The 18,334-nt window shown below is 35.7% G+C and overlaps 1 protein-coding gene across 1 annotated transcript in view; it reads left to right on the top strand.

Moving 5' to 3' along the window:
- The window catches only part of LOC123871817 (unconventional myosin-XV), a 144,167-nt gene that overhangs the window by 20,953 nt on the left and 104,880 nt on the right, over positions 1-18,334 (top strand). The window lies entirely within an intron of this gene.

Genomic DNA, 18,334 nt, shown 5'->3' on the forward strand with positions numbered 1-18,334 from the left:
AGAAACACATTACATATATCTGTAAAGAATAGCGTAATAAAGCGTTTCTAACTAGTCTCTAGACAAATTAGCGTCTAGGTGACGAGTCGTACTTGTAAGATCTATTCTCTTACGAGGCTGCAATAAACATGATATAAATCCTAAATACCTAGGCACGAAGGTAATGTAACGCGAAGACCGTGTATCCAACGCGGCTCCTAGAAGTTGTAATACAATTAGTGTTGATATGATACCCCACTTGGTATAGTTATCTTACTTTTTTATTTATTTATTTATTGAAAAGGTACACAAAACAGGTTGTTACTAAAAATGGTCCAAACATAAAAACAAAAGATCCTAATCTAAGTGACAACCCCTAATAGGTGTACACAGCAATACTATACCTAAATAAAATATACATTACACAAGATATACACAGAATTTTTAAAATGAAGGCTTAATAGAAATTTACAATAATATTTACAATATTTTACTTTGAAAATTGAAGCTTTACTTGTGCTATAAGACCTACCTATATGCCAAACATGATTCTAGGTCAACGGGAAATACCCTATAAGTTTTCTTGACAGACACGACAGACGGACTGACAGACAGACCGACAGACAACAAAGTGACCCTATAAGGGTTCCTGTTTCCTTATTACGGAATCCAAAAAAGAGATCTCAGCCGGGCTTGTGTATCCTAGTCAATGATCTGCGCAAATCCCCATGTTGCAACTTCAGATTGGAATACTTACTAAACTTTGATAATAATTTGTGAAGAGTTTGGCACAGACACGACTGGTAGGTATCTATGCTAATAAATAAAATTGGAGTGTCTGTCTGTAAATTCGAAATAACTACCTCATATTAAGCTCATAGGGTTATTTGAACGATACCAACACTGAATCACATGTTTTTAAAATTTTTGTCTGTCTGTCTGTCTGTCTGTCTGTCTGTTTGAAAAGGCTAATCTTCGGAACGGCTGAACCGATTTTGACGGGTTTCACAGACAAGTAGAGAATTGACCAGGGAGTAACATAGGCTACTTTTTTAACCGACTTTCAAAAAGGGAGTTGTGTTTTTCTACCTATGTACACCGAAATCTCCGAGATTTCTGAACCGATTTGCGTCATTTCTTTTTTAATCGATAGAGGAACTTTGCGACATTGTTTCATAAAAAAATTGGAGTCCAACTCCTCAATCCTGATGCTGCAGGGGATCTGACCAATCCACGCGGGCGAAGCTGCGGGCATCAGCTAGTCTATTATAAATCTGTGTAATCTGGTTGAATGAAAGCAGTTAATCAGAATGACTTGTACACGCGATATTGTAATTTATCGGAAGAAAACGATGTTTCTTGATTTGTCCATAAAAAACGCGCGTAGAGATTCTCACCTGACTTCTCATCTGTGTATATGTGTATCTGTCTGTTGTAGCTCCTAAACTAATTAACCGATTTTAATATAGTTTTTTTTTTGTTTGAAAGGTGGCTTGATGATGTCCGAGAGTGTTCTTAGCTAATCCAAGAAAATCGGTTCAGCCGTTTGAAAGTTATCAGCTCTTTTCTAGTTACCGTAACCTTCACTGGTCGGGGGCGTTATAAATTTTTAATTTACACTTGTTTAATTCATGTCCATTGATACTTATTGAATGCTGTGATGGAATGCATACCAATAAGAAAATCGTAGAAAGCTTTTTGAAGAAGTCTTATTGTACTTAGATAACCATATCTTCCTTGGCTTTCTATGATAAATGAATTAATCTTCAATTGTTTAATACGCTTTTTATGGTATTAGTTACGTATAAGTTATTATAATTGTAAGTTGTATAATAATAATAGCTAGTAGAGACAGTTCCGTACGGCAAGTAGGTATTTCCTATGAATTGTAAAGTGTAGTGTAGTGAATGAGGATGGAGGGCGCGACAAACAACTTTCTTTCTTGGCACATACGAGTCTCAGTTCGCGGAATATATAGAAATGTACCTTGTTTGACGATTACTTACTGTAGGGTTGTCGACTTTGTGAATAAATTAATTGACAAATACCGGAAATATAACTCTTAGAATTATTATAAACATGCGAAACTCCTTAATGCTCGGGCCAAAATATAGGTAACTCTTAAAATTATTATGAAACGGAAACTCTTTAATGCTCGGGCCACATTAAAGTTAACGTCAATAATGCCATCAATTGCCATCAATGACACAATTATCGCGATAGGTAATTCCGCCGATAATAAATAAATAATCAACGCGTTAAACTGAGTGGCACAATTGAACGGTTAACGTCTAATGCCAATTGAATTGTATGGTATGTAATATAATATAATATATCCCCTATGCTACCTTAATGTCACCAATTCTATCTAAAATAGATCAGATTCAATTCAGAAGCAATTTAAAAGTTTAAGCAATCCCGGCAAAGCGTTATCACGGTAAGCGTTATACATTTTTTCAGGGCTTACCTGCCTACATCCTTAATCCCTGGTACCAACTGCTCGGTTATGGGTAAACCCACAGTTAAAAAACCGGCCCAGTGCGAGTCAAACTCGCATACGAAGGGTTCCGTACCATTGTACAAAATAACAATTTTTAATTTGTGATCTAAGCATTTTTCCCTTTATTTGTGCTTATAAGACCTACCTACCTGCCCATGATTCTAGGTCAACAGGAAGTATCCTATAGGTTTCTCCACAGACAGACAACAAAGTTATCCTATAACGGTTCCTTTATTCCTTTTGAGGTACAGAACCCTAAAAATGAATAGGAACCATCAGTGGGCGAAAGCAATTTGTCCATGCAATCGGCCCAGTGTTCAAACATTACACACGTGTGTCAACTCTTACTTTAAACTTAGCAAGTAAGGTACTTTCGATGGAACAATGAGAATAACGCTGTTTTTGTATTCTTTACGCAACTGTCCTTCCGGAATGAGGTTTTGTAGACGCGACGCTCGTTTGAAAGCATGTTTGTGGAACATCGTAAGAAATTCTTTTTATTTAAAACATTTTGTTTTTCTTCTGTTGTTCATTATAATAAACAGGAAGCGTATTTACTTACTAAAGTACTTTTAGGACTGCTCACTCGCTAACAAACTGTGCAGTTTGGCGAGATGTAATTTATAAGTTCATGTGCATTAGAATAAATAAAAAACAAAATAGAATAGAATAGTTTCATCATCAATCTCAATATTTTATAAGGCTTATAATAATTATAATGTACACAAAGAAATGCCGATGCTCTGGCAAAAATATTTAAAAAATATAATAATTTTGTAACTTAAAATATTATATGCAATTCATTTATGGAGATCTGCGTGATTTCTGATTTAGGCAGTTGCCTGGGACGGTTAACAACTGATTAATCAGTTTGATTTAACGTTCTGAAGCATTAATTGGTTAGGCAGTAGGATTACCTACCTACTCGTAGATTACTTTCGGTTAACTGAATTTGTCTGTCAGAAATCTCTAATTTCGAGGCTAAGTACCACAGCGTAACACTTAAGTAAACCAGTTAGCATTGCTGAAAACAATAGTTACCAGAGCTTAATAGGACACGGTCAGAGGCCAGTGTGTGAACATGATTTTACAAAAAAACAGTAGAGGTTAACTTAAAATATTCGTTCGTCGAAAATCATAAACCTTGAGTCATGTTTATGACAACACTCGTAAAAGTAACCTTGGTAATGTTAACTGCGGTTAATCGATTGTTTCATTGTTTGTATTTAATTTTAAAACACTTTTTAATTATGTTTTAATTACTGTACATTTTAAGCAAATTAATAAAATCTGCTACTGGCAGTTTAAATTCGTCAACTTTTAATTTCTACTTCAAATTAATGTTTTGACAACTAACACATTGTGCCGTGGTTCCAAGACATGGGATGTTTATACAACCTTCTAACTTTCATTTATTTTCCTTGGGGATACATTCTCATAAAATTGTTCATCGTATCAACTCAACGTCGGTCCACTACTGCTTGGGTGTCCACTGTCTTCTCAGAACGAGAATAGTTTAAACCACAGACTACAGTCCCCCACGCTGGCCAAGTGCGGGTTAGCGAAGTTATGAGATTGGATCCCACACCTTTGAAACATTATGGAGATTCCTCAAGCATGAAGTTTTCCTCACGATTTTTTCCTGAGGGATTTTCAATTTGCATTGCGTTTTAACGAAAATCGCTATTAATTTTAAATGACTTTGCAGACTGATTAGGTAGGTATGCCCTTCCTTTAATTAAAGTTGGGATACGATGAAACTTTTGAAGAAGATAATTTTTCTAAGATGTGAATAATCAGTTAGAACATACTGGGATTCCAGTGAAGTGTGTGGTGTAGAGTGTAGACGGTAGTGTAGGATGGCACGAGAACAATGGACGTGGGAGCTGCAACAATACGCCATTAACAATCGCACGTATTAATATTACGACTTCAGAGTGGCCTTTATTTTCATTACGATTGTTCCTACAGTTGAAATGATAGAAACTAAAATTCTTCGTTATAAAAAGTAGGTATTCTTATAAGCGTTCTCCTGCTGGACAAAGAAAGTATCTTGAAAAATCTTTACACAGCACTATCTTGACTTGTACTGCTTCAGTCCAGTTTCTTCCAGCTTCGAGGATTTTACAATCCTTTAAACTTGAATCCGTATGCACTGATGTCGAAAATCGTCCCATCGTGACGTGCAAGGCGTGAATTGTTATTAAAGTTACACGAATACAAAGTATAGTAGAAAAGTTCCTTTCAAGCTACCCGTGCGAAGCTGAGGCGGATCGCTAATTTAATTACATATTTCAATAACTTAGTATAAGATTCAGAAATAAATTAAATTATCTACCTTCCGTGCCTACTGTTTGGATCTTACTGTCAAATAATAATCGGCATTCTTTCTACACGAATATACCACCGAAGGTACTGAGATTTACATTGTCCAAATAACAAACAAGCACTTACTAAAAGCCGGTTGCTTAAGAGGCGGTTAAAGTTACATTACTGTTACCGTTAACTTTGAACGCCTCCTTTTGAAAAGTAAATTGCGTTGCACAGACAGGGTTTGATACAAATTGATGAAACTTTGGACAAAAAATTTACCTTTAACCTTCTGTTATGAATACTTCTGCGTCTACTTTTTAACTGGTCCGAGTTTAACGTTAGTCATCGTCAACCGGTAGACATTTACCCCTAGGTCTTTTGTAGGGGCTTCCAAATACCACGGACTTGGGTCACTTGAATGCCTGTGACTGGTTTGATGTCGTCCATACATCTAGCGAAGGATTAGATAGTTTTAACGATAACCGTAACTTTAAGCACGTAATACGCAACCGGCCCTTCTAATCGTAACACAAATTTTCGCACGCAATGAGATCAGAAGCCGAAGTCCATAGACAAAATAATTTACAAGCCAATGTCGCAACCGTTCCGCAACTGATGGCTGGTTAGAACTGGTCGAGTCGCATTGACATTACTGGAGTGGCGTTGCGCAATCAGAGGACAATTAGAACGTGTATAGGTACACGACGAGAATTCACGTCAACCAAGACAACTGCAGTAGGTATTGAAAAAGACATGTGCAGGATTGAAAAAGACAAACTGCAGGAATAAAGACAAACTGCAGGATTGAAAAAGACATGTGCAGGATTGAAAAAGACAAACTGCAGGAATAAAGACAAACTGCAGGATTGAAAAAAGACAAACTGCAGTGTTGACAAGTGTAAATTAAAAATTTATAACACCCCCGACAAGTGAAGGTTATAGTAATAACTTGAAGAGAGCTGATAACTTTCAAACGGCTGAACCGATTTTCTTGGATTATGACTAAGAACACTCTCGATCAAGCCACCTTTCAAACAAAAAAAAACTAAATTAAAATCGGTTCATTCGTTTAAGCGCTACGATGCCACAGACAGATACACAGATACACACGTCAAACTTATAGCACCCCTCTTTTTGGGTTGGGGGTTAATAAAGAGCGAGTCTAGTGTTAAGTTAGCGATAATTTGGATCAGAAAGAACCTCGACTGTTTTGTTGCGCTTAAAAGATACTTGTTCTATAGGTAAATAATTAAAAATGTAAATCACTCCTAAAACGTGTAATGTATTCCTATTCTTCCTGCTCTACTATTAAACCTTCATAGTAAATCTAGGTATGAGTCCTCCCCTTAAAAATAATACATATCTGAATAACGCCATCTCCAGCGAACTAGTTCTGTTGAATCACAATACATATTATTAGAGTAAAGGCACCTTCTGGGCCCGCGGTTCATCTTAGGCTGCATCGCCTTCTATTTGGTGTGATTACAGTCAAGGGCAAGCCTATCGTATAATTTTAATTTTTTTTTCTCTCTCGTCTGGCTTTTACAATGATTAGCCAATGTCAAGTTTGTAGTTATTTGTAACAAGTTAGCTAAATTATACAAGTATGGACCCCGTCTGTGCCGGCGCTCACCGACATACGCACGGCACCCCCTTAGAGCGCTTTCCAGTCAGTTTTAACAAAAAAAAACACTCCAAAAAGTCACAAAACGCCACCACAGACGAAGTCCATAATCTATACTAATAAATAAAATTGGAGTGTCTGTCTGTAATTTCGAAATAACTACCACATATTAAGGTCATATGGTTATTTGAACGATACCGTAACTGAATCACACATTTTTAAAATTTTTGTCTGTCTGTCTGTCTGTCTGTCTGTCTGTCTGTCTGTCTGTCTGTCTGTTTGAAAAGGCTAATCTTCGGAACGGCTGAACCGATTTTAACGGGATTTTCACATCAAGTAGAGGATTGACCAGGGTGTAACATAGGCTACTTTTTTAACCGACTTTCAAGAAGGGAGTTGTGTTTTTCTACCTATGTACACCGAAATCTCCGAAATTTCTGAACCGATTTGCGTCATTTCTTTTTTAATCGATAGAGGAACTTTGCGACATTGTTTCATACAAAATTTGGATTCCAACTCCTCAATCCTGATGCTGTAGGGGATCTGACCAATCCACGCGGGCGAAGCTGCGGGCATCAGCTAGTTTTAAATATAATGTGAACAAATAAATTAAAAAAAAAAACTCTTTTTTAGTAACAATATACTTAATTGAACTTTTCTTGCCTTTAATTTCTAAACGAAGCTTCAACTTAAAACCACGCATAAATAGGTACCCTTCTCTACTAATTTTCAAAATACTTCCCTACTCAGATTAGATTATGTACGACTGACTAGAACCACTATTACCACTAAGGGGTGGTTTCGAGTTTCGACCTCAATGATTACCGCAGACAGCAAATCACGTCTACTTCACGGTTAATTTTGGTACACGCGTCGGGCTAACGGACTATTCATGTTATCTACTCGACAAAAACTTGCCTTTTGTCATCCGAAGAATTGGAAATAATTTAATTTAGACAACGGTGAATTAACTTTTTTGCTGATTTATTTTAAAATATTATGTATTGTTAAACGTCTTCGACTTGAATTGCAGCGGCGAAGAAAACTCACAGGATAGGCCATTTATATGCTCTGTGGACTGTGGACCTTTTATTAGGGTTCTGCAGCCTACGGAAGCCTATTACTAAGCCTCCCCTGTCGGTCCGTCTGTCTGTCAGCATCTCTCTCATATGCCGGCTCGGCTGTATCTCATTAACCGTAATGCGTAGGGAGTTGAAATTTTCACAGACGGTGTATTCCTATCCTATTGCCGCTTTATCGTTAATTAATAAAAATTTGAAAAAAAAAATGTAATGTAAATAAAATAAAAAAATACATAGTGGTATACGATAGTACAGAACCCTTCGTATTTTATTAAGTTATGTAACGAATACTCCTCTTGCGCTTCCTCAAGTAGGTATAATATGAAGGCAAATAAGTATCTACATACGAGTAGTTTACGACATAAAACTAGGTAAGTATTGTAAATAACTCAGTAAAGTTTGGCCCAACTACCTGTTGAATTTCATAAGTAATCATAATAATGAAGGGTGTACATTATAATCAGTCAATAAAGCCTACTGATAACAATTTACATGCTAGTTACAATTTACCGGTTATGTGCCGAGGCAGTGACTCGGAAATCAACCACTTTCCTGCTCCGCGACAAACCATTGTTCACCATCCGACTATTTTACGCCATATTAACCCGCCCATTGTAATAAATTACTTTATTAATTCGATTCACTTTGTAACTAAACATTCACACACTTTTAAGGCCAATTTAAAACCTTCCCGAATAAAACAATCGTCATCCAACAAAGGACGTGTAACCTAACTAAACGTGTAAACAAGTGTAAATTAAAAATTTGTAACACCCCCGACAAGTGAAGGTTACAGTAATAACTAGAAAAAAGTTGATAAACGTTGATAACTAGAAAAGTTGATTAAGTTCAAACGGCTTAAGACTATGGCTATTTGACAAATCGCAAAAATGCTGTACTTTGAAGTGAATTGTTTATTTTTCTAAAGCATTAACAGCTATTAAATACATGCAATTAAAAACTTCAGTTTGTGAAGATTATAAGTACTTCTTTTAATTTTGTATACATTATCCCAATAAATAAAAAAAAACAAGTTGAAAACATTGCTGTTCGCAACTTGTTCTGTAAAAAATTTCTTTAACATCTTGACACTTTGAAGCCAACCTCCAGAAAATGATATGTTTAGGTTTAGCAATCAATTTTAATTGTTAGTTTTATACTAAATGTTTTTCATTTCTTAAATAATCTAAAACTAACCAAAAAACTTCCTGTGCTATTTATTTTCTTGCAGGCGCTCTATGGAATTCAGTGTCCACTGGACTGTCATGGCGGAAGGACTGTGCGCGTCATTTCGTCGCAAAATATTATTTAAAATGAATTTAAGCTTATTATTTTTGAATGAAAGTTGTGTTTATAATCGTTGAAAAATAAAATAGGGATTTTTTCATTTCTAAATGAAGCCTGCTTATATACTAAATTTGATTCTAAAGTTACGGTTTTACCAGGTAAATACTCGGAGGTTGTCATAGATTATGATGACAGATAGTAAGTGTTCTAAATAGGTATTATACCTATGTTTTCTAGGAGATAGCGCGCCTCGTCCCGGGTGCCGTGTTCCGAAATGGATTTCGTAGTAGTGCAAGTTTGGTGCAAGCCCCACATGACGGAGGGGTATGCGTCAGGCATTTCCTGTGTACAAAAAAAAGACCTATATTTCGGATCCATATTTCATCACTGACAATATGCACTATTCAAAGACTGGTCTTCAAGCATTGAGGAATTTTGGACGAGAGACATCTCGAAGATTCCCGAAGGCTGCCTGAGTTAGATTTGTCGGCTAGCTAGCTTTTTTCGAAATTGGACCTACTTAGCTGGATTGTGTGTTAGAGCTTTCTTATGAGATATTATATGTACATAATATAACCATGGGTCTCATAAGAAAGCTCAGATTCATGCTGCGGGCAATGGGGAGAGCCTAAAGGTTGGAACGCCATTTCGGGGGCCGTGTTTCCTGCCATATATACCTTAGATACCTGAAAGCCAAGAGTGAATAGGCATCTTCTAGGTAAGCGTGCTCCTACTTGGACCTCATCACTGCTTTCTTTAAAGCATGATTGTCGTCAAGCGCAAGCGCAAAGATTCAGGCGGCGGAAACCCGTAGCATGTGGAAGACCCTATTAAAGACCTATATTCACTGTGGACGTCTGTCGGTTGATGTTGATGATTATGTCTTTAGTGCAAGTAGTTCAGTAGTTTCAGAGTTTATCGATAACAAATAAACAAACCTTTCCTCTTCATAATATATGTACTTAGTAGCGCAACCTTGGAAAAAATCTCGTGGAAACTCTTTGATTTTCTGAGATAAATGTCATTTTACCTGGCAGCGCTAATAAATTATATCACTGATAATAATTCATAACCGTTAAAGAGTCAAAATCTCGTTTTTCTAGTCGAGTTCCGTAGGCTCTTTGAATCCACCACATTATTATCCCAAGAAAACCTACCATTAGATGTAGGAATAATGGTAAGAGGTCACAACCCTCAGCAATAAAGAATACGATGCGGAGAGAGATGTCAGTCTCTAGGTCTTTAAATGTATCCATGCAAAAAACCACGTCGACTGGTTGCTCCGTTGCAGTGTGATTAAATATTAAACCAACAAACACACTTTCGCATTTGAAATATGGCCAGTGATTATAAGAAACAGTTTAAATCTCTCTCTGCTCTCTGAGAGACGTTAGGCAAAGTGAACACGAATTATGACACTTCTGTGTTCTTATACAAGCTTAGGTCTCTCAATTTTGTCAATTAATGTCAAATCTGGCATTCCAGCTTTCTCAAATCAAAACCTAGTAAGCGGCTTAAATTCAAGAGAATAGAATAGTCTACAACGCTGGTCCAATGCGGAATGGCATACTTCACACACCTTTGAGAACATGGAAAACTTGCAGGTATGCAGGTTTCCTCACGATGTTTTCCTTCGCCGTTAAAGCAAGTGATATTAAATTGCTTAAAACGCACATAACTGAAAAGTTAGTAGTGCGTGATTCCAGGATCGAACCCCCGACCTTCGATTAGGAGGCGGACGTTCTAACCACTAGGCTATGACAGTTTTTAAATTAAAGGGGTTTAAATATTTTAGTGTGAAGACTTGCCTACACATTTATTCATTACATTGCATCATTTTCTTTTTTAGGGTTCCGTACCTCAAAATGAAAAACGGAGCTCTTAAAGGATCACTTTGTTGTCTGTCCGTTTGTCCGTCCGTCCGTAAAGAAAACCTATACAGTACTTCCCGTTGATCTAGAATCACGAAATTTGTTTTCAGATTTATTCCTTTACTTGGGCTATGAGAGTTGAGACCTATCTACCTGCCCATAATTCTAGGTTAACGGGAAATACCCTATAGGTTTTCTTGACAGACACGACAGACGGACAGACGGACAGAAAGACAGAGGTCAAAGCGACTTACTAGCTTTTAATTTTACTTTAATGTGGGTGTCCTTACAATACAACGGGACATACTATGAAAGTTAGGCTTATGACATAAAACGATTTTCGGAAAAATGACATTTACTTTGTTTTGATATGGGGCGGTCGATATAATTAGGTACTAGGGTAAAGGCTCGAGTAAATGAACAGATTGGACGTTTTTACATGTATTAAGAGCTGGAATAAAAAACCGGCTGATATACCTTTTTTAAATATTTTCTTACAAATTCTTACACTGTTTTCAATTTCAATTTCAAAACCGTGTTCCGTTCAAACCGTTCAAAAGTGCGTGTGCGTCCATGTGTGTGTGTGTGTGTGTGTGTGTGAGTGTGTGTGAGTATATACTTGTCTGTATGTTTGTACGAGTGTTTGTGAGTGTGGTATTGCGTTGTATAACCACATGAGTAGCGAACAGAGTCAAAGCTTCATACAAGCGCGCTACGATAGGTACACTACTACAAGCTTGAGGCGCGTGTGTGCGTGAGCACAGGCGCTACGTCGCGTACGGAGAGAAATCGGTTTATACCGGCTCGGCCTGTGCTCAAGCTCAGGGGCTGCAGTACACGTCGCGCGTCGTGTTTTCATTTAATTTAATGTTAATGATAATAATTTAAATAGTGTTTAAAATCTATTTTTTTGAACTGTCATAGATTTTGTTCAAAATCAATATCTGAGGATCCCTAGGATCACAAAACAGGAAATTGTTACCAAAATTTAAAACAGTTGGCGCCATTTTGAAATTCTTTGTTAATTGACCGATTCCGTTCAAAATCGATATTTAGAGCTCCCTGGGATCACAAAATAAGAAACTGTTACCAAAATTTAAAAAAGTCGACGCCATTTTGAAATTCTTTGTTAATTGACCGATTTCGTACAAAATCGATATTTAGAGCTCCCTGGCATCACAAAATAAGAAACTGTTACCAAAATTTAAAAAAGTCGACGCCATTTTGAAATTCTTTGTTAATTGACCGATTTCGTTCAAAATCGATATTTAAAGCTCCCTGGGATCACAAAAAAGGAAACTGTTACCAAAATTTAAAAAAGTCGACGCCATTTTGAAATTCTTTGTTAATTGACCGATTTCGTTCAAAATCGATATTTATAGCTCCCTGGGATCACAAAAAAGGAAACTGTTACCAAAATTTAAAAAAGTCGACGCCATTTTGAAATTCTTTGTTAATTGACCGATATCGTTCAAAATCGATATTTAGAGCTCCCTGGCATCACAAATTCAAATTCAAATTCAAATTCAAAATGTTTTTATTCAATTAGACTTTTACAAGTTCTTTCGAATCGTCAAAAGCATCTACCACTGGTTCGGAATGCCTTTCCTACCGAGAAGAACCAGCAAGAAACTCGGCGGTTGCTCTTTTCAAAGATTTGATATACAATATTATGCCATGCACAAAAAAGGAAACTGTTACCAAAATTTAAAAAAGTCGACGCCATTTTGAAATTCTTTGTTAATTGACCGATTTCGTTCAAAATCAATATTTAGAGCTCCCTGGCATCACAAAAAAGGAAACTGTTACCAAAATTTAAAAAAGTCGACGCCATTTTGAAATTCTTTGTTAATTGACCGATTTCGTTCAAAATCTATATTTAGAGCTCCCTGGGATCACAAAAAAGGAAACTGTTACCAAAATTTAAAAAAGTCGACGCCATTTTGAAATTCTTTGTTAATTGACCGATTTCGTTCAAAATCAATATTTAGAGCTCCCTGGCATCACAAAAAAGGAAACTGTTACCAAAATTTAAAAAAGTCGACGGCATTTTGAAATTCTTTGTTAATTGACCGATTTCGTTCAAAATCTATATTTAGAGCTCCCTGGGATCAAAATAGGAAACTGTTGCCAAAATTTAAAAAGTTGGCACCATTTATAATTCTTTGTAAAGTGACTGATTTCGTTCAAAATCGATATTTAGATCTATCGATCGATATTTAAACTAAGCAATCACAACAAAAAACAAACTTTGCCATCTTGTTGAACAAATACCTATTGTTTATTAAATTGTATCCTTCTGTGCCAACCCTACCAAAATAGTTATAAATTTTGTTCGCTTCTTAGAAGCTTTGCCTCTGTTCGCTACTCTGTGGTATAACACCATGTTAGTAAATCTTAGTATATTTTTAACCGACTTCAAAAAAAGGAAGAGGTTCTGAATTCCTCGGTAACTTTTTTTTTTAATGTATGTTCTCCGATTACTCAAAGACGCCTGGACCGATTTGGATTTTTTTTTGTTTGATAGGGTATACTTCGCAGGTGGTCCCATATAAATTTGATGAAGATCTGATGAATATCTTCCGAGATGGAGAACGGAACTCCTCAATGGATAAGAGCAAATTGCTCGCGATCAGTGTAATATCTTAGTAAACAGTAGGGTTTTAACTGGGTATGGCATATTATAGTAGGTACAGTGGGGCCACTAAAAATTGTGAAATAAAAAATTTTCAAAAGAAAAATAAAACCGACTTCAAAAACCACAATCACTAAAATTATTTTTACTTTTTAGTGTTTGTGGTTTTTGAAGTCGGTTTAATTTTTCTTTAGATTTTTTTTAAATATTTATTCTGGTATTCTTCTTTCTTGGATAAGGATCCCTCTTGGGTATCCCCATTTCTCTCTGTCTTTGGTACTATCAAGCTAATTTTCTCTCGCGATTTGCACAATAGCATTAGACCAACGCGTCTTCGGTCTACCTATTTTTCTTTTACCTGCTGGGCCTGGCCAAGGGGAGATTTTTCCTGTCCTTCTTTCATCTGTAAAAATCGATACAATATGACCATTTGCATTTCAGTTTTAGGGCATGTCTCAAGGTGTCTGTAGGCTTTGTCTTTTTTCTTATGTCTTCAATTCTCACTTTGAATATTTTTTCCTTAAGTTATGCTCCTTGCCATCGCCCTTTAGCAAGTCACTATTTCTTTTTATATTCTTTGTCTGGACCCATGTTTGGCTGGCATTGGTGAGGCATAGCAGGATGCATGTATCTGTAACGGATCTTTTAAGATGTACTGGGTAAGCTCCTTTCATTCTTTCCTTTTGTGCCCAGTACTTGTTCGAACTGATGTTAATCCGTCTGTCTACTTCCTCTTCTGCACTTGTAACGCTGAATGAGACTTGTTTTTTAAGATACATTTAGGAGCATAGGTATTGTAGTTCCAATACTTAATTGTATTTATTTGCCTGTTACTATAAATATGGCGGCTGATTGAATGAGGCCGATTGTTGTACCTCTGCGAAACTGTTCAAAAATAGTAAACTGAAGTAAGTAGGTACTACTTACAAAATTATGTCGCTTTTCATTGATAAATATGGATTTCGAAAATTTGACCACATTTCCAAATTTCGCGATATATAAAGTGGCTTCCGATTCCGAATCATTTCACTGGCATACAAAATTCAACTTTTTTGTTTTATTAGGTTTTGAAACTGTTTCTTACTAATTTGACGTCGCTGATTTCAGATCTACTTTAATTTTTTACACAGCAGCTCTAGTTTTTGAGATACAGGTACCCCCATATTTTGCACTATACTCACACTTTGTATGTTCACACTTTATTAAGATCACACAAGTAATTTCCAAAATTTATCGAGGTGAATATCAAGAAGAACATCTGCAAGTTATTCCAATCATTTTTGTACCATTTGGTGGCGAGTACGTATTAAAGAATGTCGTGCAAGTGTGTCTAACTTTGTAAAACAAGCATACTCGGGCTACTTTGAGAACCCATTAGCAGCTAACAGCAAGGCCTGGACTCCAAATTTTTATATGTGCGTTTATGAGCAAATAAGAATAGACCCTACTTTTACTAAAAAAAGTCTTATAATTTGGCGCGAACCATCTAAACACCATGATGATTATTATTTCTGCATTGTGAATATAACCAGAAGAAACAGCAAAAAAATTGTTCCAAGCGACTCTATTGTAACTTGCAGTCTACAATTAGAACGATTCTGACTTCTGGTGATAAATCTGTACCTCAGCCCCAACCCAGTACCTCCAATCTACTTCAAGAACTTTCAGAAGGTAGTGACGATGTAGTGACTTTTACATCTCAACTTAGACTATTCAATCAAAATGATTTAGACCACTTAATGAGAGATCTTAGATTGTCTAAAAAGCATCAGAATATGTGGCTTCTCGGCTCAAAGGAACAAATCTGATAACATGTGTTACGGTATATTGTTCTCACTACTCTCAAAACATTCAGCAGCTGATGTTGCACTTCCAGCGACTTGGGTGCAACATGGGCATTAAGTTTCATTTTCTCTGTAATCATTTAGACTGTTTTCCAGAAAATTTAGGTGACTTTCAACCTAAGATAACTATACCAAAGGGGATAATATCATATGAAAGGGCTCTATTATACATTCTAAAACAGGTTTTATTTATTATTATTATGTAAAATAGTGTTTGATTTATCGCGCAAAATGTAGAAAAAAATATACAATAAGTCAAAAACTGTGAAAATCTGTCAATTTTTTTTGAATTCCAAGCCGAAAATATATTTAAGAATTTATTTATTAATAGGAATCGAGAGTTTATGCACTAGATAGAGTTCGTTCATTCACTGAAATTCCCAGTTCATTTTCTGGCAATTTATCCTTTTCTTAAATAAAATAATTTATAATAATTAATACCACGCATTTTATTTGATTTTTTGATATTTAAATAATTTAAGAGTGTTTACCTACTGTGTACAGACACACAAAATATAAAAATTAGATATAGAACGATTCTCATATACCTTAATTTTAGGTCAATGTCAGGGTAGTCCTTATTCGTTCATGTACTGGATCTTTTACCCTCCTACGTCAAAATACTAAAAGTCCGCGTAAATTTCGCAGATTGAAATGTCTGCTTGATTAATTGTCAATAGAGGGTCATGACATGTCAAAATTGCTAGTTTGAAGGTGAAATCGTCTATGTCATTCGCATTGGCTTTCCTCTTAACCGATTTTCTTGGATTATAGCTAAGAACACTCTCGATCAAGCCAAGCCACCTTTCAAACAAAAAAATCTAAATTAAAATCGGTTCATTAGTTTAGGAGCTACGATGCCACAGACAGATACACAGATACACACGTCAAACTTATAACACTCCTCTTTTTTGGTCGGGGGTTAAAAATACAAATCATTTGTTGAAAATGTAATACTAGTCTACAGTCTACTGAACATCAAGACATGAGAATTTCTTTTGAATGTTATTTACAGATTTCCTCACAACATAATTTCATTCAACGAAAATCTAAATATACTTACAAAAGTTTCTATAAGGTGACTGACTGAATGATCTACGAGTATCAACGCACAGGTTGAACTATTGAGCGGATTGGGCTGTTTGGCAAGCAAGAAATGCTAAGAAAGGATTTTTAAAAATTCAACCGCTAAGGAGGTAAAATAGGGGTTTGAAAGTGTAGTTCATGCGGACGAAGTCGCGGGCATAAGTTAGTTGCAGGATAATTTAAAATATGGAGCGTAGATTCTTGCTCAAGATTCCAAACCGTAGATAAATTCGACACCAATAATTTGCCACCACAAAACAAGATATTCTGGATATTCTAACATTTTTTGCTTAACTTTAAGCAAAATATTTGCATTAAAATTATCGAATATAATACATAATGTGATGCAAATTAGATGTATGCACCACATTATAATATATGCGGACGATGCGATGAAATATTGTTAAATAACAATATTTTAAATTTTATTATCAAGGTTCAAGTTTTTTGTGCCGAATTGTGCAAAAACTTGTCTTACATAATAGCTAAGAGCTCGGGATTTTATTATTTAACAGCACTTGGTCTCAAAGATTCACCTTATTGACCTTAGAGTTGCGTAGCTAAAATATTATGCTTTTTACAATAAATTGCTCTTCCTTGCTTCGTGAAATTGAATTGAGTTGACACATTACGAAAGTGTATAATTTTTCAATATACTTACAATTTTCTACTATTTAATATTTTCTTCTTGAAAATATCAAATTGTTATCAGTTTAGACTTTAAAGAGGACGAGGTATTGGATATGAGAATAAGGTAGGTATCTACTGAAAGAGAGGATTTATATGGAGGTGAAAATCTTAGGTTTTAAAGCCTGTTTTAACTATTTAATAAAATTAACAATAAAACCTTTTTAAAAATGGACTTTTGCTTAAGACTTCTACTAAAGACGAATTTGCAAGTAAGATTTGACCACATTCTAACACGGCAAGTTAAATAAAAGCTTGTAAAAAACTAGGTCTCGTACAATAAACTTTGTTCTGTAACTTGTTTAAACAAAAATCTAGTTAAACGACTCGTCACGATGATCATGCAAAGAGAGTTAACAACACAGCATTTTAAAATTTTCAAACGCTCTATTTTGTAAAGTGACTTAGTAAAAAAGCAAAAATAAGTCTGTGACATCAAAGACGATTATATGTAAAACTATGATAAGCGACATACATTACGTACCTACCTTTCAGGCAAAGCAAAGGTCAAGTAATAGGTCTATAGGTGAGTATTACAGATAAGGAAGTCCTTATTGCATTATGCATATAGTTCAAAATAGTGCAGAAATTATTGGGTGTTTTATAATGTTGTCTATCGTACATCTTCATTGTTCCGCTGACACGGATCCAAGCTCGCTGGCCCCGATCCCACACTGAAGACTCTCTTATGCAACGATATTATTCTCACCTACCACATATTGTTGATTTTTTAATTGCACCCATAATTATAACAGATCGAGCGCTTTGTCTGCTCAAATTGTTCCTATGGTGAATCAATGTTGTGACCTGTGGACTACTTTACAGGTTTATTTCACGCTAATATAGGCTAATATGAGTAATGTTTTTGACATAACCATACGTAAGTAGCAAATGGAAGCTGTTTAATAACAGGGCTCTCTCCGTCATTCGTTTCATACAATCGTAGTTCCAATTTCATTTGAATATTAAGCAACCAAAGTCCATGAAATTTTGCAGACGTATTCTAGAAACTAATATCGGTGTCTGTGGTGTTTTAGATTTTTCTAAAAATATGTAGTTTTAAAATGGGGTTAAATATAATGATCACCATAAAATGCTTTGATACCCTTAGTTCTTTTACCAAAAATATATACTTAACACCAGATAAATAACGTCTAAAATTACAATAGTACTAGCTATTTTAGTCACGACTGCACTTCAAATTGTATTCGAACACCAAATGTAGTAAATGATCACCAAATCTTAGCGAGCAAATTAATGCGCTATTTCTGCCTAAATAAACCACTATGATTGACATAAAATGTAGGCTTATTACCAAATGAAGCATTATGATGCCATATTAAGTTATGTCTGCGGCTTACGATCCTCTCCCACCACACCGCAAGCGCCGCGCACGCCCGGACACGATCGCCAATTTAGTCGCGTG

This window comes from Maniola jurtina, chromosome 14 (assembly GCF_905333055.1).
Source record: "Maniola jurtina chromosome 14, ilManJurt1.1, whole genome shotgun sequence".
NCBI classification, from domain to species: Eukaryota; Metazoa; Arthropoda; class Insecta; order Lepidoptera; family Nymphalidae; genus Maniola; species Maniola jurtina.